Genomic DNA, 25128 nt, shown 5'->3' with positions numbered 1-25128 from the left:
TGAGTAATTTTACAGTAGAAAAATCTGGTAGGCATGGCTTTAAGTAAGTGATCACAGTTAACAATCTCCAGTAATGTAAGAAATAGGAACTATGCACTCCCATATCAGATGCAATGAGAAGAACATGTAGCTTCTGTGATATTCCTAATAAAAATACACCACCTAAATCTAATTTCAGGGACATATAGCAGACAAACTCAAACTGAGATATATCTGTCAAAAATAACTTGTCTGTAGTCTTCAAAAATATCTAGATATTGAAAAGTCAAGGACAGACGGAGGAACTATTTCAGACTAAAGGAAACTAAACAGACAGGACAATATGCAATTCTGAATAAGATCCTTCTGCTACAAAGTACATAATTTGAACAAAATATAAATAGGGACCTATGGCTCTGATGGCTAATTTCTTGATTTTGATGACTAAAGTAGGAGATACCCCTGCTTTTAGCAACCAACTGCATGCGAAGGTATTTAGAAGTGATGACACATCACGTTGCTAATTTACTCTCAAATGATAAGACAAAAAGCTGTTTTTGCAGCTTTTCTGCAAGTTCAAAATTATTTCAAAAGAAACAGAAAATAAATGAGGTGAATAATTAGGATGGTTAGAATACATAGATAGGATATAAAGATAGGCAAGAGACAGAGATCTAGGTCAAGGTGGAGATAGGGATCTCGGTGGCTCCCTTAACCCACCAGCCAAAACAGAAGTAATCCTTTACTCTCTGCATCTTTTTACCATTTTCCCTTGTAAATGATGGCACAGTCAAGCAGTATGCACAACTACCCAGGGACATTTCATACGCAACAAAAACAGTTCAGATCATTGAGCAACCTCTTTCTAAGGCGGGGGGGGGGAGGGAGAAACTAACTGAAAAATATAATCAGATGATTCAATAACATGTAACCAGGCTGGTCTTGTTTGTTTTCTTGTATGGCACTCTTCCTGAAAAGATTTTAAGCATTTTTTTTCCTACTTTCCATGGAAATTGTGACAACTTCATGAAAGGGATAATGTCTTTCCAACAACTTTCTGAAGGAATATTTTTACTTATTTAGCAGGTAAAGAAAATCATGAGAAAGAGAGGTAAAGTTTCCAGCATCAAAAAATGCCTAAGCGATAGAGCCTGTATTCAAATGAAACTCTGTATGGATTTAAGACCCATATTCTTCTTAACGTAATTATAAAAGGAAACCGTTTACTCTGAATTTTCTCCCTGAACAATATCCACCGTCAGAATGGCATAGCATCATAGGCAACCTGGATCCATTTATCATTTTAAATTTATTTCACCTTTTTGTGTGTATTGAATTAGAGTAGATGGGGCACAGAGTCTATTTCTGGTTTCACTTTGCTTAACCGGAAGTACACTGACCGTGTACTTTTATGACATTGTGCAAAACAAACCAAATGCCACATGGAACAAGGTGCCTGTTGAAGCAGTTTTGTTGTTGGTTTTTAACTATGTGGTTGGTGTAATTATTTTTGGCTCTTATGTTTCATTTCCATTTTCTCTTAAGGACTTGGAACCAGTTTTACAGCTCTCTAATGAAAGCACATCACTTTACCTCTAAAGTTTCTAAGAGATCATTTCTTAAACCTCCTGGTAGCAAAGCCACGGAAACAACCTTTGAGCTAATTTTTTTTTTTTTTAAAGATTTTATTTATCTATTTGACAAACAGAGATCACAAGTAGGCAGACAGGCAGGCAGAGAGAGACAGGGAAGCAGGCTTCCTGCTGGATAGAGAGCCCAGTGCAGGACTCGATCCTAGGACCCTGAGATCATGACCTGGGCCTAAGGCAGAGGCTTAACCCACTTAGCTACCCAGGCACCCCTTCCTTTGAGCTAATCCTGACTGCTGTCCTCTGTTCCTGCCCGTGAGCCCGTTTTATAAGGGAGATGGGAACATGGTGTCCTTGTGGCCCATTCCTTCTCTCCTCCCAGCCTCAAAGCTTAGTAAAGACCCACAGAAACACACCCTACAGCATCTGCCTTTTGGAAAATAAAATTTCTGTTCTATAGAAGACGGGATTCTTAAGTTCTCATACTCCAACTTACTCTACTGCCATATAGAGATCATGAATTCTTTTTATTTTGACACAGGAAATACGTATTTTAGTAATCCCCACCGTGGCTTAACCGACCACTGAGAGCATGCTACAACTATCTGTAGTTGGTCTGACCTAGTTTCACTTTACAAATGAGATAAGACCATACAACCACCCTGTCTCTTATGAGGATTAAATGAGATACTTAATGGTATTTTCTTAAAAACCAGCAAAACTACCATCTCAAAAGAGGATCTCATTTCTAGATCAGACTTGGCCTGTGCATGTGGGTGTCCACACAAGAGATTATGTACCAGACATTCTGCTATTATTGCTGATGTAGGCACAGAAGGTCAACAATGTGGATTAACTTGGATTAAAGTATTATTTTCTGATTACATTTGTGGTTCAAGTTTCTGTGTACTTAAAACTATTAAGATTAAGCTATTAATCTTAAAACTATTAAGATTAAGCAAAACAAAAACAAATAAAAAAGAAAACAAAGCAAAACAAAAAAACAAAAAACAAAAAACAAACCCACCAAAAAACCCTCACACTTAAAATGAGTAAAAAAAGTAATAAGACAACAAATTTACAAGTTAAATTTACAAGTTAAAAAAACTTAGAACTGTTTAAACTAAGAAAAATTATTATATATGCAATAACATGTTTATATGTGACCTAGACATATTTTCTTACCTCTAAGGTGGTAACAAAAAACAGGTGACACAAACACATATATCTCACATGTACATACGTGTAAACATTCACACAAATAAATAGTGTATAAGGAGACAGAAAATCACGAGAAATATCCAGAACAGAAAAGTATAGGTGAATATAGGGAGAGAAATTAGAGGAACTGAAAGATTTCTAGTTTTTCCCTTACTTTGAAGATTTTTTTTCTGATAGTATTAAAAAATTCTTCCCAAACTACTATATTCCTAAAAAGAAATAGAGAAGCAAAATAGAGAACATGGATAAGATAAGAAAAGAAAATAAGAAAAAAAAAATGGAAGTTTAAAAAATGAGAGAGGGTGTCTAGTGGCTCAGTCGGTTAAGCACCTGACTCTTGATTTCAGCTCAGTTCACAATCTTGGGGTTGTGAGATACAGCCCCGTGCTGGGCTCCATGCTCAGCTGGGAGTCTGCTTGAGATTCTCTCCCTCTCCCTCTGCTCCTCCCTCCATTTGTACTTTCTCTCTCTCTCTAATAAATAATTTTTTTTTTATAAGTAAGAGAATGGAAAAAAGTAAATTTAGCATAACACGAACAGTAAATGATGTGGTTTTGATTACAGGAGTAATTTACCTACCGTGATGATAGATGTTTTCACATTTAAAAATCTCATTAATTTTATGTTGAACTAAAGTGTGACTTCTTCATTCAAAATATAAGTCTAGAGGAAAATGGTTTGGATTTGGCAGAAAGAATACCTCAATGCATGAAAAAAATGGGGTTTTGCAAATCATCAGAATTCTACAACTCTATTTAAAAATAATTTTTGAGGTTACTTTTTTCTATTTATCCTCATACCAATTTCTCCCTCTCTGAATTTAGAAACTAAATGGTCACAAACCCCAAAGCATGAATGGTACCAAATCCAAACAAAAGCTGTTAGCATTAGTAAGAGCTCAACCAGGAGGATAAATACAAAATAAATATATAAAACTCCATAGCTTTCAAATAACTAATTATAAAATATAATGAAATTATCCAATTCATAATGGCCACAAAATATAAAATATGTGGAAATAAAATTTTTTGAAAACCAGGTCCTGGGTGAATAAACTTACAAAACTTTATGATGGAGCATTTAATGAAAATACTTGAATGGGGAATCATCCTGGGTAGGATTATATACATATGTCAATTCTTGCCACATAAATTTAGAGAAATACCAGTAAGGCAATTCCAATAAAATCCTCGTTTTTTTCCTCCTGAAGTTGGCAATATATTTTAAAGCTATACCAGTAAAATTTAAAACATAAGAACAATCAGGCAATTAAAAAAAAGAATTAGGGAGAATATTAGTGCTAAATTAATTGAAACAATAATGAACTGAAAAGATCATTGACCATAAAACTCGGAAATGGATCCCAAGATATAAAAGAACTTTTAGTACATTGAGCTCACATCAATGACATTTTACTGAATACCTATGTGCCAGGTGATTTGTTAACAGAAAAGTAAACTGGTGTAATATTTTCAGAAAGCAATCTGACAATATGTATTAAGAACTGTAAAAGAGCTTATATCCTCTTAGTAAATGTACTTCCAGAATATATTCTAAGGGGGTGGTCAGACATTAGTTTAAGTATTTATACATAGAGATGTTCATTATAGGGTTATTTATCATAGCAAAAAACCTAGCAAAAATAGAATTAATAAATTATGGCATATCTATACAATGGAATAATATATACCCATTAACGTTATGTTTGAAAACATTCACGTGTTCACACAATAGAATATTATAAAACAAATAATCAACTACACCTGCATATAATGTGGGTGAATTTCACAATCATTTAATGAAATGAGCAAGACACAAAATGTATACAATGTAGGACTGCATTTACATGCATTTCTTACACATAAAACAATCTATGCTTCAAGAAGTCAGGATACCTTTGGAGAGTTGGGTAAAATGACAGAAAATGGTGGTGGGTTGGGGGATATTCTAGGATTCTGTAATTTCTATTTCTTGATCTAGATGGTAATGACATATGAAAAATCATTGAAATTTAAATTTGTTTCTGTATGCTATTCTATATACATTCTATATGTTCTGTATGCCATTCATCAATAAGAAGGGTTTAAAAATTCATGACATGAAAAAATGTCCACAATATTAAAGCAGGAAGAAAAGCATGCCACAAAACTGTGCATGAATTATAGTCTCAGTTTTGTGAATTAAACAATAGCACAGAAAAATCGCTAGAAGGAAATCGGCTGTTGGGGGGTATAAGCAAGGGATTGTGGAGGATTAGAGGAGCTGGTGGAAAACAGAAAAAGACCCCAGTGGTGTCATTTATTAGGAAAGCTTGGTTTGGAGAAGAGATGGTGGTGGCTGAGGGTGTGTGGAGTAAAGGGGGAACCTGTTTAAATTCTGATGGAAAGGAGTCAACAGAGAAAAAAACGTACAGGAAATAAACCAAAAAAGAGCCAATGACGCCTCTTAACAGGCTGGTGAGTATGCACGAAAGAGGCAAACTCAAAAGAAGGGGTAAAAAGGGCTGCTGTATGCACACAGAACAGGTCCTTTTTCCTAGAGTTTTGTAAATTTAACATATCAAGAAGCTTGTCAATTTTCCACTCCAGGTACAACCACTTGCATTCTTCATGAAGCCTTCAGATGATCCCATTATCTGGACCAGGAGATTGCTCTAAGAGCTTTAGCCAGAGGATAATCTATCTTTCTCTTCAAATACTTCAGGCCAAAATAAAGACCGGGTTAAGCATAGTGACAGCAGGTCGCACAGCAAGTACATTTCTACCACATGTTTGCTGTGTAATTTGGGGCAAGTTATTTAACCTCACTGTGTGTGAATGGCTTCATTTGAGAAATGATAAAGACAATAACAGGTTGATAAGAGGCTTAAATGAGATCATCCACATAAAATGCCCAACATCAGAGGAAACCCTCAATAATTATAAATTGCTATCATAATTTTTTCTTAATCTGGGGGCAGAGTTTTTAAGATGTCTTCAGATCTAGAAATAGCAAAACAAAAACTAAGAACATAATGGGTGATGAAGACCAACTAATTCAAGGTAAATAATTTCAGGAGTGAATATGCTTTCTCTCAACTTTTTATTTTAAAACAAGTTAAATCAATAGAAAATCTGATCCTTTGCCCACAGACTGGCATTCTGCCCAACCCTCAAGGCCCTGGGGCCTCAGTAATGTTTCCCTTTTACCCTTCACCTTTATTAACCAACTGTTAAATTTTGCCCTATTTTCTTTCTCTTTCTCTCTCTCTCTCTCTCTCTCTCTCTCTCTCTCTCTCTTGCCTACAAACTCATATACACAACCAGTGTTGGAGAAGCCAAGACTCTAATCTGTAGGCTCATTATGGAGGAGGGTACATTCCATCTTCTTGTCTGGTGTACAAACAGTCAGCCTTTTTCAGAGATTCTGATTTAACACATAAGACCTAATGTAATACTAAGGCTGCATTAATTGGGAGAACCAATGCGGGATAACACACTTATAGCAGATAAGAAGGTATTTGGGGCAATACCCCCTGGGGAAAGACAAAGGGCTTAGAGCTCTAGTCTAGGTCTGTGAATAAGGAGAAACCAAAGGCTTTCAGAAACAGGCAAGGAAGCCTGACAGAACTGGGTCAGGGGGAGAGTGAGACCTGGCTTTGGGAAATACCCCTGTGTGTGCACATGGGCATCTCACCCTCAGCTCTATGGAAAAGAACACAGATGCAGTGGGTCTCCACTCCATTTTTAGGCATCCAAGTTATCATATACATCTGGTAGGGAAGCAGAAAATCCAAAGGACACTAAACATTTTGTCTCCAATAATTACACTTCTGGAAACTTATTCCACATATATTAGGCTCAACTGCATAAAATTTTTTTCTAGAGTAAAAAAGTCAGTATGGGCAATTTCACATATTCACATATATTTGTTCATGTAAAAAATGACATACGTATAAGGATATTCCCTCCAGTACTGTTTACAAAAGTGGAAGTCTGGAAATACCTAGTATATAAATATTATGTATATGTGTGTATGTGTGCATGAACACAGGTGTGTGTGTATTATGTAACTGTCTCTAAATGTATGTATAGAATATATGTATTTAAAGACATAATGGAATATTATGCAACTGTCAAAAAGAATTTAGCGGCTCTCTGCATATCACCTTCAAAATTTAAGACACTGTTAAGCGAAATATGTAAAATATTCAATATAGTAAACTATCTTTTGGATAATAACAAGGAGGAGAGGGACACTTGGGTGGCTCGATTGGTTAAGTATCTGCTTTGAGCTCGGGTCATGATTCCTGGGTCCTGGGATCAAGTCCCGCATTGGGATCCTTGCTGAGTGGGTAGTCTGCTTCTCCCTCTGCCTGCTGCTCCCTCTGCTTATATGCTTTCTGTCTCTGACAAATTTTTTAAAAAGCGGAGGAGCATAAAAAAATATATTTGCATTTGCTTATATACGTATGAAGAAACTCTGGAGGAATACACAAGAAATTAATAATTGTTGGGGCGCCTGGGTGGCTCAGTGGGTTAAACCTCTGCCTTTGGCTCGGGTCATGATCCCAGGGTCCTGGAATCGAGCCCTGCATCAGGCTCTCTGCTCAGCGGGAAGCCTGCTTCCTCCTCTCTCTTCTGCCTGCCTCTCTGACTACTTGTGATCTCTGTCAAATAAATAAATAAAATCTTTAAAAAAATTAATAATTGTTTACTTTTGAGGAAGTACGAACTGTGAAGTAGAAGAAATCTTTGGGAGATGACTTTTCATTGCTTCCTTTGTTATGTATTTTTAACCATGTGTATGTATTATCTAGTCAGAAAAATTTAAGTAAGAATCTTGGAGAAAAAAGTTAAGATATTCGATGTTCAGATGGGGAACCAGCAATTGGAAAATGATTCTTGATGTGTTTTCTATCTACAACAATGCAACATTAAGTTGTATGTATGATTTTATCTCAATAAAATCAGTTTCTAGAGTCTGTGTGATAAACATTACTGTAGAGTTAACATATAAAAACACTGATGGCTTCCCATCAGAGAACACAAAAATACCTAATTGGCTTTCTAAAAAAAAGAAACTTTTTATTTTGATATAATTATAGATTTATTAGTTGCCTATTATACAGTTACACAAATAGTATTGAAAATTCCCATGTAATCTTCACTTCGTTTTCCCCCATGGTTACCATCCCTAAACCCTGGCAACCAACCACCAATCTGTTCTCCATCTCTATACCTTTGTCATTGGAGACTATTACATAAATGGAATCATATGGTCTGTAATCTTTTCAGATTGGCTTTTAATTATTTTTGCAACCTCAATCCCCATATTTCATTTTCTCATATGCTTTTTTTTCTTTTTAAAGTCAGGGTTATTGAGGGATAATTTACATGTTGTAATATTCATCCTTTTCAGTGTGTAGTTCTATGAATTTTTTATAGTTTTATTGTGGTATAATTAATGTATAACAGACTGCACATTTTCAAGTGTCAAATTTGATCAGTTTTGACATATGTATACATTTGTGAAAGCATCATCACAATCAACATTATGAATATATCCATCACTCCTCCAAATTTCCTCATGCTCCTTTGCAATCCATTCCTTCTAGACCACACTCCCATCCCCAAGCAACTACTCTGCTTTCCATCACCAGGTTTTCTAGACTTATATAAAAGGAGTCCTACAGCACATTATTTCATTTCTCTTCAGTAAAAACCTAGGAATGGAATGGCTGCACCATTTCACATTCCTACCAGTAATACTATTTGCGAATTCCAATTTCTCCACATCCTCCCAACATTTGGTATGGTCAATAATTGCGATTTTAGTCATTCCAGTGGGTATAGTGGTATCTCATCGTGGCTTTTTAATTTACATTTCCCCAGTAACTAGTGATACTGGGCATCTTTTCATGTGCTTATTTGCCATCCATATATCTTCTTTGATCAAGTATCTGTTCACATATCTGCCCACCTCACTTTTTTTTTTTTTTTTTTAAATGAGGCTCTTTGTTTCTTATTATGCAGTTTTCAAAGTTCTTTATGTTCTGGATGCAAGTCTTTTATCAGAAAAACATTTTGTAAATATTTTCTCCCAATCTGAGTTTTTCATCTTCTTAAAAATACCTCTCTAAAGAAGAATATTTATTTTGATGAGACCCAATTCATCAAATCTTTTCTTTTATGGATCACGCTTTTTGTGTTGGCTCTTAAAAAAATCTTTGTCCAAGGTCACAAAGATTTTCCTGTATGTTGTTATTAGTTTTATAGATTTAGATATTATATTTAGGTCCTCTACCCAATTTGAATGAATGTTTCTATATTGTGTGAGCTCTGTACAGCATTCTAGGGAACATCTACCCTTAGAGGCCAAGGAAAAGAGAAGAGCAGTCAGTGAGGAGAACAAGGAATGTACTGACACAACAGACGCCAGAGAGGGAGAGGCCTGTAATTAGTAGAGGGGAGGCCGCAGAAGTCCATGTGGAACTCTGCATGGAGACCAATGGAAGCAAACAGAGTAATGGTTACTGGATTTGACCATGAGATCACTGGTGCCTTCTGAGACATGAGTCTCATAGTGAAATATACAGTAATCAGATTGAAATGGATCTAAAGAAAGCATGGATGAAGGATGAAAGGAAGTACTCAAATCACTCTTAATTTCATCAGTGAAAATGAAAACCAACCAACCAACCACATAGGACACTGAACTCAGAGCCACTTGACTATGGAGAAGAACCAGGAAGGGAGAGATGAGAGGAACAAGAGGAAGATATGAGATAACTGGTAAAGCAAAGTTTGAGATGAGGTAGGATGAGAAGGCATCAAGAACACAGTTTACCTTTTGTGAGGATGAGACAGAAAGTGAAAAGGGAACGGATAAAGAGAAACACTTCCAGATGGTAGGTGGGAAAGGGTAACCCTGGCAGAGGAGGGGGGGGGTAACCTCCAGCAAAACCCAAGACTAAGGAAGAAGGGGCTGGGCTGGGACTTAGGGAGGGTGAAAGGGTTTGGAATTGGTGTTATGGGGGAAGTGGTGGGTTGGGGATCAAACAGAGATAAATAACAGGATTCTCAAAGAGCTCTGAGAACACTCAGAGAAAGAATCGATGTTAGCCAGATTTAATGTTTGCTACGTTCTCTTTTCTTGCTACCAAGAATTCTTCCCCACTTTCACCCCTCCAGAAAAGATACAGTTGCTCAACTGGTCCCATAACTACACTACTGGATTATAGTGGCCCGCCCACAACTGTCTCTCCCCTTTTCTTTCTGAAGACTCACAACTTGTTTGGTGTGTAGAAGAGTTATCGCAGTTCCACCGGATACAAGAAGAAACAGAACCTGAGAGAATGACTTCCCCCAAAGCTAGGTTAGCTGGGACTTGAATCCAATCTCTGGATTCTAATTTCAGTGATTAGAATTCCCAGTAATTTCTTCATTCCATCACACTGCTATCTTCACTGTTCTTTGTTGCCATGCTTACTTGAAAACCTAGCCTCAGACAGTTTCTTAACTGCTAGTCTACCTTTCCAGTCCACCATACACTCTCCTTTGTTCACCTTCCTGAAGTCAACTTTGCCTGGACTCTGCAGATACTGGAGTCTGAAGAAGAGTGTAGTACACATGAAGGCTCAGTTTGCAAACCAAAAAACCAACTATCAAATTGCAGCTATGGTTTGCAATTTAGAAATAAAGTCAGGCTTGATTCTCAGAGTCTTCTTAGGGCTTCTGATGAGGGAAGACACAAGGAATCGGGAGAGAATGGGCCACCACGGAGTGAGGAAGTGACGGTTGGGATTTTTCTCGAAAATACCCATTGTAGAGTCCTCCTCCTATGAAAACTCCCAGGATAAGGGCTTCCAGACTGGAAACAGCTAGAGCTTTTGGGCTGTGACTCTCTGCCCCCTCCCTCCCTTCCTCCAGCTTTCCAGATTCCCTAACAAATAAAATCCAAGAGTCTTTCCTACAAAATCTTCAGTATAGGATAAACTCTTAGAGCAAACCTGAATCTTTTATTTTGCCTAGGGCGAGTATCTGGTTTTTCAACATGTTAGGCAATCAGTATAAAAACAACGAACGCCTAGTACGCATCTTGGTTATTTGTGAGCGCAATAATATATATATTTTTTAAAATTCAGCTTCCTCTGACCTTGTAACAGTTACTTTCCCACTGTAGACTATGATGCAAATTAAGGCATTTCTATTCTTATTTCAAAGTCTGCTGCATAAAATAAATCTATGCTTTTCAAAGCCCATTGACAGCCTAATGTTCCACATTTAACTACAACAAATCAACACTTCCCCAGATTACTTCATTATTATTTGACTAATTCATTTAAAAATTTACCAAGAAAAATGTGATTTTCATCTCTCATAATTTCTGGTCATCAAAAACAGATAATTCTCCTAACATTCAACTTGGAGCCAAACTGAATCTAAAAAGCTGCCTCAAAAACACTTTTCTCTACAAAAGAAATCACTAACTTTTAGAATGCATTAAAGTCAACATAAATATAAGTGTGCAGTTCCTTCTTTTAAACATTGTTTTGAAAGCAGTTCTCTCACAAGCTAACTCATCTTAAAACTCCTACTTTTTAATTTGCATTTGTCCCAAAAGCAAACAATTTTTCTGCAGTAGTCTAATCTATTTCCTAATGATACGGTGAAAGAGTAAAATCTTATAGACCAGAATTACAGTGGTATTTCTGCTTTTTAAGCATAAAGAAAAATGAATAAATTTAAGGTGACCACCCCCCTTTAAAAAAAAAAAGGCTTCTTCTGTTATATTTAATCCACTTTCACAGTTTTTCTTAATTACACTACAGCTGTCTGGTAAGGCACAACTGACCACTTCCATCATGAAAACAAACTGTACCCCACCATCCAAAGTTCTCGATGAAAAAGCAAATGTTTTTGTGAGCCCAGAGAAAACGGGCGCAGCTGCTCCATTTCACGAGGCAGGCTCCTCTACTCCATTCAGCTGTGAAGAATGGCAATGACTGTAAATTGTTCTTCCTGATCGGTTCCACAATAAAAACAAACCACACTACTTTCAATTTTTCAAAGCCAATTTTTTTAAGCCTCCAGTACACTGGAAACAAGAGTTGTGTTCTTCTGATTCATGGCCTTTGATTTCTGCATAAACGTCCCTGTATGCGTGTAAAAACAGGTCCCTGCAGGATACTCGCAGAGACTGTATTTATTAACTTACCAGATGTACCAGAAGATAGAAACGCCATCAGCCTACCTTTTAAAGCAAGATACTATTTAACAGCTTAAACTGTCTGTGACTAAAGGAGGGCTGTAAAGAGCGCACCGTGTGTGCAGAGGCACTAGGTAGTTCGTGAGAGACTGGCGTGTTCCCAGAGAGGGCAATGGATGCGTTTGAACTTGCGTTTGAATGCTCTCCATTAAAATCCATGCTGTGGAATTAAGATTAAGTCATACATCTGCATTTGCAAGCAAAACACTTTGGACTCGGATAGAAGCTAAAATTACTGACAGAATTTTGGTAAGAAACTTCCAAATGTTCCCGATTGACTCACGACACTCAAACAGTGTCTAAGACTTAGACGAGGTCTCCCAGAGTATAGTCCCAATCAAGCAAACACAGTTTAAAGACATTTGAACACGCCTCCTCTAGATTTATATCAATATAATTTAGTTACTTACAGACATGGACCAATGTACCGATCTCTAGGGAACATTAGAAAACACACACAAAAATAGACAGCTGTTTCTTAAGGGGGAGACAAATAATAGAAGCTTTAAGACTTTCTTTGCACACCTCCAGGGATCCCTCTTGTACTGATCCTATGACACTGCCCACCACCTCCCCCACCTCCATGGAGACCCTGAGTGGGCCCCAGCTAAAATGAGGCCAGTCTAAGTTGTTAGTGGCTTCAGATGAATTCTTGGGTTGCTGTCAATTTCTACCCCCAATCCCAAGATTTTTTGCAGAAACATAAGGATATAATCTACTTTCGAACAGCTTTTCATTCTGACTCATGACTAGAGTGTTGCAATGGAATGTAAATGTGATCGAACATCAAGGAGATAAAAACAAGAAAATGTTCAGATTTGAGAACCTCCACTTGGGTGACAAAACTATTGGCGTGAAGTTACCGATGATGTCTAATAGAAGACAGCCATCAGTATCACCTACATCGATAAATGAGTTGCTACTGAAAATAAAACCCCGTGCTGCTGCAGTGACTGTCATCTCCTAAGCACACCAGTCACCCAACTTTTCCAAGTGTCTCCTGTTGAATGTTCCCTTCCCAAACTATGAGATTGACAAATTCGTTCCTTCCAGAAACCCCAGCAATATGTGACGTAAGGTAAAGGAAGCTCTCATGAAGGTGCTGACTCCATTTTCAATAGGCTCTATCAATAATGGCATGTATTAGATATTGATGGAGTCTACACAATTTTGGCACATTTTGCATAAAAGCGGGAGATGCAATTATCCTGGTCTTCAAAGAGCTAAAAAACAAAACAAAACAAAAATTACACCTCACACACACGTATGCCTCTAGCTACTCTTGTTCTCCATCTCCTTCATTGCTTCCTCTTATTCTACCAGCTCTGTTATTCCCCAGGGCTTTTCTCTTCTTACTGGACCTATAAGGGATCTCATCCAATACTATAACTCAAGACATACCAATACGCCTTTGACAAGCAAAGTTGTTTCTAAAGAACAAGCATTTTTCTTGAGCTACAGACCATACTTCCCATATTTCGAACTGCCTACTCAATTTCACCAACTGGATGCCCCAAGAGCAGTTCATCTGGATAATGTATTCCAAAAAGGAATACATTGTTTTCCACCAGTGAACTTGCTCCTCTTTCTGTATTCACTCCCTCAATTCATGGGAGTCATTAGGGATTTCTCCCTCTCCCTCGAGTCTCATATCCATTCAAAGTTGGGTCAATTCTACCTCCTCCATACCCCTCAAACTTGTCTGCTCCTCCCCATGGTCACCGTTCTAATTCGACACCATCCTAACTGAACCTCTCCTCAACTTTCTGCCTTCCCTGACTTCCTCCTCTAGCTCTCAGCCAGATAATCTTTCTAAATATTCAGACCACCTTCCTTGTTTAAATAAGGAGAAACACAGGACATCTTGGTGGAGGGTGGGGGGAGAAAATTCAAAGAATGGAGTTTCAAGGGTAGGAGAGACTTGAGAATGTTGATGAGCTGAAAGGAAAGAGCCTAAAATAAGGAAGAAATAAAAGAGCAAATGATCAACAGAGGAAGGTCCCAGAGCACGCAGCAAGCTCAAAAGCACTGGAGGAGGAGTCGGAGCGGAGAACAGTGAACACACACTTTCCTCTGAGGCAGAAAGACTATAAGGATGGCCGAAGGTGAATAGAAGTCTGGATGTGGAGGGGTGGCACGCTGAGGGAGCATATGCCAGATACTATCTATTTCCTCAGAAAAAGGACAAGGGCAATGAGTCATTACTTTAAAATTAGGGGGTCAGGAGAGCTGAGGCTCCTGAGAAAAGTTGTTCCAGTTTCGAATACTTACTACAGATAATAAAAAATGCAGCTCATAAAAAACAGGTTGGAGAAAAATTTTAAAAAGAGAAGAAAGTCATTCTGAGTGCTGAGCTAGAGGCAGAAATCGTAAATCTGTACCAGGGTCAGTCTGCACCATAAGAGGAATGCTGGTTGCAAAGGCGGTGGGCAGGAGACCAGGGAAGAGTAGGATTATGGTGCTGATGGGTTTTAAGTTCCCAACAGCTCTCAATACCTACCTTCATCCAATTAGGTCTGCTTCCCCAAGGCCAGTGGCCATTTCTTTCCTCTGCTTCTCCTGGACCCTATGTTCTGACCATCATAAATGTGCTGTACCACTGCTAGAACACTCCAAGCTGTCAGAACTCTGTCTTAGGACATGCTGCTTCCTCTACATAAATGTGCTTCCCTCTACCCCTCTCCACCTCTCTCCATTTTTTAAGGAAACGAAAAGGAACACTCCAAGATAAATTTCACTGGCCAAGGTCAGCAGGCCACCAAGCCCACTAGGTGGGTGCAGATGGAGCACTCTACAAGCATTTGATTGGTGAAAGCATCGTATGATTTGTAGGGCATCCTAGTCTCCTAGCTTCCCACAGTATGTAATAAACTTTTTTTTTTTTAAAGATTTATTTGTCAGAAAGACACAGAGAGAAAGAGCACGAGCGGGGGAGTGGCAGGCAGAAGGAGAGGGAGAAGCAGGCTCCCTGAACTGAGCCGGGAGCCCGATGCAGGACTTGATCTCAGGACCCCAGGATGACAACATGAGCCAAAGGCAGACCTTAACTGACTGAGCCACCCAGGGGCCCCTGTAATAAGCCTGTCTATTATTCCTGAGGTCCTAATTTCTGTGACCCAATGTAAAACTTAAAATAGGATACTTAAAGTTCTCTACATCTGAAAAAGCAGACAATGGTGGGTGCTTACCTTTTTTTTTTTTTTTGAGATTTTTGTATAATTAAGTCTCCCTAATTGACAGAAGCAGATTTATGGAATTTTCCGTCCCTAGTTCTAGAGCTACTTCCTTTGCCATGTTTCCCTTACAGACACAGGAGTATCAGGGGCTCATTCTGACTGCTGTGTCCAAATGTGTACAATACAGACATGCAAAAGCTAAACTTCCAGACAGATGAATGAAAGGGGACAACTGGATTTGAAGCTTCTGCTCTATCTTTCTTGATGCAGAGTTCTAAAATTTCTGCTGCGATGGGCCTTTTAGTACTATCCATTATGGCCCTGCCTTTTAGTCCTCTCTACCTGCTGTGCCACAGAATGTACAAGTATGATTTAGACGCACATTCATTAATTCAGGAAACACTGACTACTAAATATGTTACAGACATTGGGGAAAATACAAAACATGAATAAAAGGGGAAGGAGAAAAACATGCCCAAACTATTAAATACAATAAAGTAAGTGCTACAATATAGCTATGCATTCATTCAACAAATATCAAAGCCCTAATACTTATCTGGCACTTGGGTGGGGCTGAGGATTTTGCAGTGTAAGAAACAAGAGAACACACAAAAACTTATCCTCAAGGAGTGTAATTAGTTAACAGAGCAGCAAAGAAAATGAAGCACACAAACGGAAGGCAGCAAGTCCTTCCAGACTGGGAGAAGAGCAGAGGCCCCATCCCAGAAGGGGCCGTCAGCGGACCTTGGAGGAGGAGCAGAAGGAACGCACAACAGGAGAGGAGGGTGGTCCTGGGACCAAACAGCCCTGACAAGTTCGAGAACAGGGTGGGGAGTCAGAACGGCAAAAATAACTTGCTCCAGCAGGAAACCCAAAGGGAGAAAAGTAACCCAAAATACGGCAAGGACAAAAGAGAAAAACCCTGTCTGAACATGAGGTTGGCAAAACCATGCTCCGTCTCTTTAGGGGACAACAAAGACTGCTTCTCTGTTTTCATTGTTCTCCAGAGGTATAGAAAAATAAAATTTCACATGCAATGAATTTGACTGACTTCTCACTTTAAATGTGATCAATCTGCCAGGGTACTAAGTATAAAAAACCCATATATGTTAATTAGTTAACGAATGAGCCAGCAAACTCCATAAGGAACCAAAACAAATGAACTTCGAGGTTACCCTACCTCCTAGGCTTAGAATTCAAACAAACAGACCAACCAACCTTTGTAAGATAGGATCGTTATGAACATGGGGGAAAAACCCTAATAAAAAAGCCCATATGGTCACTTTCAGAGTACAATGTGCATGCTAAACAAATCAATATTTACATATCTGGGAGAAAGCAAATTACTAGAACACAAAAAAGTGAGAAGGGTAATGCGAAGCATCTACTTCAGTAGGAGAAGCTATTCTAGAGCACACAGGATGACACAGGGGATCTCATCCGGGCCTTGCTTCTTGCTAGCTTTGTAACCTTGGGCAAGTTACTTAGTTTGAGCTTCTTCGTATGTAATACAGAAGTATAATAATAGTATCTACCTCAAAGCATTACTTTGAGGATTAGACTAGTAAATTTATGTAAAGCTCTTAAAACAGTACCTGGCACCAAAGTGAAACTCTTATTGTGGCACACGGGGTGGGGGGTGGTAATTGTTATTATGATCTGAAGCTGAGTACCTTACTGCAGAATTCATATTAGCCAATGATGATCTCCTGGAAAATTGTTTATCCTCTTAGGAAACTCTGGGAAAATGCTGCTTTATTAATGAAATAATTTTAGCTACTAATACCCTAGAGTTGAAACCTAAAATAAACACGCTTAACAATGCAAACTGTTTAATCCTACTTTGGGTTGCCAGCTTCATTTCTTGGAATGTTCACTATTCACAACAAACAGTAACAGTCATCTCTGAAGCAATACACTCCTGCCATCATTTTAAGGTGAAAGGACTTGAAAAGCCAGAACTTGAAATCGTTGCCTAGATTTCATTAGGCCAGAAGTTCTGTGAATGCAGAACAGGCAGGAATGCTTATAGAAGCCACCGAAATATAATTTGCCCCAGACTGTACGTTTCCATGAGGGCAGGGACTTTTGTTGTATTCATCAGTTCAACATCCAGACTTGTGTAGAACATAGCAAGATCACAGTAGGTTTTAATAAATGAACAATTATACATCTGCAAAAAATGACATATTTATTTCAATGATAAAAAAGGAATATTGGGTAAGTTTTAAAACAATCACACCTTTGAGCTTTAAATGAGTGCTGAGTTTTTCCTTAACACTAACCAGCTCACAATGTAAGAGGGAAAAAAAAATTAAGCACCTCCGAGTTCTTCAAGATAGTCTAAAGAGGGCTGTAGGTTTTAGACCAAAGTAGCACCTGCACAATTTAGAAGAATAAATTCAACAAGAAATGGTTATGAATCTATAAATTATAAGGCTTTGGGGCTTCTTTTATTATGTGAGTAACAGCAAGTAGTTTCTGGACTTGCAGCTGGAGCACTGTTTCTCAACTGCATGAGGACCTACTTTATTCACGACAAAGTTTGAAACCTGAGGCAATATCAGTTTATTAATCAGATGAACTTTAATGCTGAACAGTAAAGTTTTACTTCCTAATATAAATTGTTGGCCTGCAGATATAAGTAACAAATAGTAGGTCACTGGGTTTGCCTGCGATAAGCAGTAACTTGTAGTAAAAATATATTTTTAAAATTGGGTTGAGTTTAACTACATATATAGCCTAGGAGGAAAAAAAAATGGACAAGTAAATTTTGCTGCTTATTGGGCCATGGCACAATCAGTTTTTTTGGTAAAGATTTTATTTATTTGTAAGAGAGAGAGAGAGAGAGAGAGAGAGAGAGAGAGAACGCGTGCCAGAGAACAAGCAAGGGGAGCCGCAGGCAGGAGAAGTGGGCTCCCTGCTGAGTAAGAAGCCTCAGGTGGGATTCAATCCCAGGACCCTGGGATCATGACCTGAGCTGAAGGCAGATGCTCACCCAACTGAGCTACCCAGGCATCCCCACAGTTTTACTGAAACGAGAAAATTACTCCATTTGGGTTCTAACTGCCATCTTCCGATAGTAACATAATCAAAACTATTATTGCATTATTAAAACAATCTGTGACTGAAGAGAACTGTTCTACCACTATATAACATACACAAACATACACACACACACACCCCATACTTTCTTGGCTACAAATTCAATAAGTTTTCAGAAAAACATCCCGAAGATACTGAATAGGAAGACAATAATTATTTCTAAAATCTTGGGGAGGACGTAGGATTTCTAAAACTTCAAATAGTTATGTGTGCTTATTAAATGAGCCTGTAAGAATCCCAGCTCTCCCTCCAACTAGCAGCCCTCTTCTCTCCGCTCACTATTCCCTAGCTAAATAGAAAGTAAATTCAAATCAACCTTCTTTCAGTTCTACAGGAACGCTGGGCTCTGCAGTATGCAGCCCCATAGTCACCCCCATCCTCCATCGTCCTACAGTTCCTGCTTGCTCATCTATTAGATTAAGTGCCCCTGAGTACACAGCACCTCTCGACTTTCCACTTTATTAACTGTTTAATGATCTGTCTCCCCACCTGATTGAAAGTCAAGGGAGGAACCTTACCTTACGAGGGACCTTACCTTACCCTACTAGTGCTTATCCTAGTGTATCCCTACTCCCTGGCACAGTGCCTGGCATAGAGTCAGAAGCTCAGTAAATACTTATTGAACATCTGAACATCGGAATGATTTCTCAGTCGTTCAGTCACAATTATTGCCTACTATAAGAATGTGAACTTCTTAAGGCCAAAGCCTACATAATCCTCAGCAGAGGCCTAATTCGAAACCTGACAGGGATGGAACTCAATCAAGGACTGATAGTGCAAGAAGAGATAAAAAATTGCTTAGGTCAATGAATTGTTACTTTTTTAAAAAAAAAGATTTTATTTACTTTTGGAGAGAGAGAGAGAACGCACTCGAGCAGGGGCGAGGAGCAGAGGGAAAGGGACAAGCAGACTCCGTGCTAAGTGTGGAGCCTGACGTGGGCTCAGTCTCATGATCCTAAGATCATGACCTGAGCTGAAATCAAGAGTCAGACGCTTAACCGACAGAGCTACCTACTGCCCCGGCAACTTTCGATTTTAAAAGACAACTTTTAGGGCTTTAATACTAAACTACACATATTATTAAATTTGCTTAATATAACTCCTTTCCTTCTTCATAGAAGCTGAAGAAAGGAAATATCAAAACAGAAATTTAATCTAAATTAGGAGTTTTTGTAAGTTTCTGAGACAATGGTATCATTTCATTAAATATTATTATTACTTATTATTAAGCACTGGAGTATTATTGCAAGAAACAAAAGGAATATTTTGAGAGAAAGATTTCAAGACCAGAGTAAGGATTTAGCTACCAGAGGAAAAGGGACAGAAAGAATAAAGTGGTGAGAGACAGAAGACAGGGTTAGAAGGAATTAAGCCTTTTGATCAGGGAGATGCTGTCCTCCCCAGCCTAAGTGAAAAGCTGTGGATTTGTTGGATTTGGGATGGGAAAACTAGGAACAGAGCTTCAGTAATTTAAGGATAAGAAGCCAATACATCTGATCTGAGGTGTCCTAAAAAAAATTAATGATGGTAAGAATTAGAGCAAAGATGGTCACCAGTAGTAGGCAGTGACAGGTGAAGACAAATATGCTCAGTGCTGAGACAGACTAGCAGGTACATATAGGGAAGGAAGTGCTTTCAAAGGAAACAGAAAGCCAGCTGCAGAGATAAGAGGTTAAACCAGTCAAAGAAATTCTAGAAGCCAAGATCAAAAAGGGTGCTAAGAGAAAGGGCAGGGTATTCTGGCAAGACATCTAAATGGTCCTAGAGTATAAACAGTGAATCACAGATGGTAAACAATGAGGCAGAGTAATCCGACCAGTACAGACAACAGTAGAAATACTACCTCATTGTTAGAACATGCTTGTTTCTAATCAATTCTGGCACTGTTACTTAACGAAGTTCTTCATGAACTCCAAACCTGCTTCAAGTGATCCAGCTCCCGTCATGGCCCTGAGATGCTCTTTTGTAATCTGTGCAACTGGCCTAGATGCTGAGAATTGCCTCTGAAAGTGTTCACACTATCCCAGCTTCCACGGTCTCCGTTCAATCTAAACAATTCTGTCTTTCATTAAGTCGTTTATATCCATCATATAACTTCATATTATTTTATTGTTTAAAGATAAATAAATCTTTATTTAAAATTGTCTTATTTTAGAGAGACAGAGTGAGAGTGCACACACATGGGGTGGGAGGCAGAAGGAGAGAGTGAATCGAAAGCAGACTCCACACCCGGTGCGGAGCCTGAAGTGGGCCTCAATCCCACGACCCTGAGATCATGACCTGAGCTGAAATCGAGAGTCAGATCCTTAACCAACTGAGCCACTCAGTCACTCCAAGGCATTTTATTTAAAAAAAATTTTTTTAATTAGGTCAATCTTTCTCTATTCTATTCTCTATTCTCTATTCTATTCTACACACTGTAATTTCTGTATTCCAAATTACTCAAAATATCAGTGGCTACTGGTTTGGAAGTTCTTGGGTTGGTATAAGACAAATGTGTCCTTGATACTGCCAGTTTGTAAGGGATTTCAGTTTCCTTTCTTTTTACTGTAATGGGTTTGCAAGATGACTCCCCAGATGGCAGTGGCTCTTTGTGCCTGCCATATCCCACTGCAACCTCATACCTAATTGCTGTCTGATATCACCTTGGCACCCTTTCAGCATTACTAAGCATTTTCACCCATTGAATATCTCTTTCAGATTACTTGCTATTAGATGCATTATTTTACTATTTCCTATGATACTTTTAAACCTTTTTAGTATCTTTGTGATACTTCTCTTATTTCGCTCTTTGAGATACTTCCCAATTTCCTATCACCTACAAAATTGGTTGACACACTGTTCATTTCCAATTTTAGATTTTTAAGTTAAATGCAGTAGGTAATATGCCTTCATGAAGCTGCATCTCATCTTCAGCATGAATTTAAGTTGCAAGTCATCATGTGAAGTCAGCAAACCTGAATTCACTCATTACACAAATTACACACTCTCAATTTTGTCATTAGCTGTAAACTAAAGTTAAAATGAGTTTTCAGGGGCATTTATTTTTGTACAATGTGTATATCTGGTTTAGTTTTGCTCCTTCATTTCTTTGAGCTTGAGTTACTGTAGAAGAAAGGATTCTTTTTTAAAAAAAAGTGACACTTTAAATTTCAAATCTTGAATACATTTCAATTTTAAAAATTCAAATAAATATTTTCGGTTCTCTAGTAACTGTAAAAACGTCATTGGTTTCACTTAAATAAAAGGCACCTTAATTAAACAGCAATGATCCATTCAGTATTTACGTTCTACCTCATTGTATTTATGAGGGTTATATTTATTTTTTCCTCCTGTACTGTTTATAATTTTCTTTTTCCTGTACTCAAAACACATCTTAAAATAAAATTTGGCTAGAGAATTTCAGGATATTTATTTCCTAAATACCGGACTCACATAAACATAAAACTCCTGGTTTACATCCTTGTTTACTTAATATCACTCTAGTTTTCTCTAATTTCTTTGGATAGTACCAACTTAAAAGCATTTAAAAAAGCCAAATCAAATTTAAAAGAATCAAGTCAGTGTTATTCAATGTCTTTTTAGTTAAATTCTGCTAAATCTTAAACTTCACAGTAGGTTTTTGACTTAAGAATCTTTCAAGAAAACACAGTCTAATCCAACTCAGGTAAGTTACTGGTTAAACATGTACAATTTAGAAAAAAAATATGGCAAGGCCATGTATGGTGGCTCAGTCTTGGAGAGATGTTTACACAGGGAGTCCTGGCTCTGTCTACACTATATTATGACCCTTGTCATCGCCTGCCCTGGAGCAGTTACATATGTGTCTACTTCTCCCATTAAGCCAGTCTCTCCTAAAGGGCAGAAACAATCTGAAACCTTTGTATCTTCCACAGCACTCTGCACAAAGCAGCCACGCCATAAATGTCTGCAGAGTTGTGTCAGAAGAGCAAAGTTCTTGGGTTTGCTTTGATATACAAGTCCCATGAAAAATGAAAGCAAAAGTAACTGAGGTGGGTGGGCTTGGGGGGTGGGCAGGAGGAGGTGGTAGTGGTTAAGAATGTTAGCAAGTAACCTCAAATGAAAATACTTAAATGGGATCTTAACGCATCACTAATCACTAATCTTGAAAAAAGTCAAGATTTTAAAAAAATAAATAAATAAAAGGAACTTTTCATTATTCCCAAAGCAGAAGACGGGGAAGCTTCGTTATTTGGTTTGAAAGTATTTTCTGAATTAGGCACGCCCGTATGACACAGCCAATATAAATAATTTGCTCTCTTGGTGTTGCCACCGCTGAACAATGATGAACAGATCAACAGTACAGGAATTCCCCAATGAAGAGTGACCCATTGTGTAGAAAATAGATCCTAAAACAAGGGACTGTATTGAGAATTAGGTTTCTACTTTCTGAATTCTTGCACACCCTTAGTCCCTAGCACCCATCAGTAAGTCTCCTGGTAAACCTGAAACTGATCTTCCAACGGCAATGTCATTCAATGCAACAAATATTTATTGTGCACCCACTGTATGCAGAGGCATATGAATGAAAACCCAAGAAAAAAGGGCCTGCAAAGGAGACTGAGAAGCAATGATCAGGAAAGAAGGAAAAGATATGGAGGAGGGTGGGGGGGTATGGAATCCAAGAGAGAAGAGATTGGTCACCATTCTCAGATGTCAGAAAGATTGGAAACCTGAGATTCCAGAAGAAAAGAAAAAAATTCTAACTGTAAATGCAAAATACTAGGATCAATGAACAAAATGAAGAACTTAAATTTTCCATGTTTAGAATAATTCTATTTTGTGAACCTATTCTCTAAGAATAAGTTCCAGTTCTATTAATTACCAACTTCCCTACCATCCAGAGTTGAAGTTTCTTCCTTTTCCCTCTTATAACAAATGCAATCACTTACCAAATCCTATCACTCATACTCACATGATTATGGTCACAGACATGGTAGTACAGGTTGTGTACTGCACAAGAGTGCCACATCTGCAGGGAGGAGTATTCACACTATGGTTGTGTATGTTTTCCAGTAGATGGCAGTCAAGTGTCTTTCTCTCATTAAATACATGTATTATAACAATTTTCTAACAAATGGAAGTAAGAGGTCTTAAAGACAGGGCGTCTTTTTAATTCCTAGAATTCACTGAGTGGGTTAGTGATAGCCCAAAAATGTTTCCCACCCATTTTCCTGTAAGATTTATTTGAGAGAGAGAGAGAGAAAGAGAGAGAGAGCTGGGGTGGGGTGGGGTGGGGTGGCGTGGGGTGGGGAGGGTGGGTGGAATGGGCAGAGGGAGAGGAAGAGAGAAACCCAAGCAGATGCTGTGCTGAGCATGGAGCCCTATTAAGGACTTGATTTTATGATCCTGAGATCATGACCTGAGCAGCAACCAAGAGCCGAATACCTAACCGCTTAACCAACTGAGCCCCACTGTTGCCTATTTTCTAGTCTTCATTCTGGATCCAGCCACCAGAAATCAGACTCACATGACATCTTACCATAGCTTCCAACCTAATTCCTTAATTTCTCCACACTTGAGTGCATCCCACAAATATCTGAGAAGTTTCCCAAAGACAAGTCCCACTAGCACAACTTCTCTTTCCAAAAAGCCTTCAGTAGCCCTAGGTCGTCTAGTCTCTTCAAGCTCACACTCAAGGCCCTTCATACTATGCCCGTAATCTTTTCTGGTCTTGTCAGTCACTACTGACCAGGAGATATCCTGCTCTCAGTCACATCTGAATCAATCTACCTTCCATATATCCTGTCCCTCCCTACTTCACCACCTTTGTTCATGTCATTTCCTCTGCCTGGAATTCTCTCTGAACTTAGTCTTCTTGCTACAAGCTCTATAGTAGTGTATTTGGGGGACAGGTTTTGGAGGACTAGATACTGGTCTAGCTAGCAAGCAGCAAAACCAAAAAAAAAAAAAAAAAAAAGTATTCCTCCCCGCGCCCCCCGCCCCCGGCCCCTGGTGTTTGCTGCCATTCCTGTTAACTATTGGTGATAAACTTACGAGTTAAAACAAGGACGATCTTTGTAATACCTCACAAATCTGTGGAACAGAAATTTGGACAGTACTTCTGTTCTGTGTAGTACTACTCTGAGTAGGCTCTCTGGTACTGGGATCCAGTTAGCAATGGGCTCTCTGGAGGCTCCCCATGCCTTCTGCTGGTCACAGATGGAGATCTTCATTCTTGAAGATGCTGCTTAAATTCCCCTTCCTCCAAAAATCCTTTCCAGGCCTTTCAGTCAAGTTTAATCTCTCCTTGCTCCAGATGCTCTGGTACTTTTTTCTTCATTAATTGAAGAAATTAATTTTCTTCATTAATTGCCTATTCATAATCTTACATTAGGTTTTCATTTAGGTCAGAAGCAAAAGAGAGAGAAAGGCAAAGGGAATAGTAGAATGCTTCGACTGTATGAAATTTCGTTAAAGGTTAAAGAGGACACAAAATACTCAATGTGACTGAACTCTTGTGGAAACAAGTACAGGGACTGATCTACATGTACACAAGGTTTTTTAAACACATGGATAAAGTCACGTTTATCCTAAATTATTAGTATTTGTAATTATTCTACATTCCAGGAAAGAAAATTAGGTGGAAAAAATTTATTATCTTGTTCAATCATGCTTAATGATAATTTCTTGCATTTATTTTTGTCCTCAAAAATGTTCAAAATGGAACTTTCCCTTGCTTAAGTAAAATCCATATCTTGAATAAACTGAAGAGACATACCAATGCAACTGTGAAATTTATTAAAATCAATAATTCAAACTACACAGTTTAAAGAAACTATATAAAA

At 38.3% G+C, this 25128-nt stretch overlaps 1 protein-coding gene across 2 annotated transcripts in view; it reads right to left on the bottom strand.

The window, feature by feature from the left end:
- Positions 1–25128, bottom strand: part of UMAD1 (UBAP1-MVB12-associated (UMA) domain containing 1) — a 218385-nt gene that overhangs the window by 87616 nt on the left and 105641 nt on the right. The gene's annotated exons all lie outside the window — the stretch shown is intronic.

Source organism: Mustela putorius, unplaced genomic scaffold (assembly GCF_011764305.1).
Source record: "Mustela putorius furo isolate JIRA1106 unplaced genomic scaffold, ASM1176430v1.1 tig00003845_pilon_pilon_pilon, whole genome shotgun sequence".
Classification (NCBI taxonomy): Eukaryota; Metazoa; Chordata; class Mammalia; order Carnivora; family Mustelidae; genus Mustela; species Mustela putorius.
This window is presented reverse-complemented; position numbering and strand designations above follow the sequence as displayed.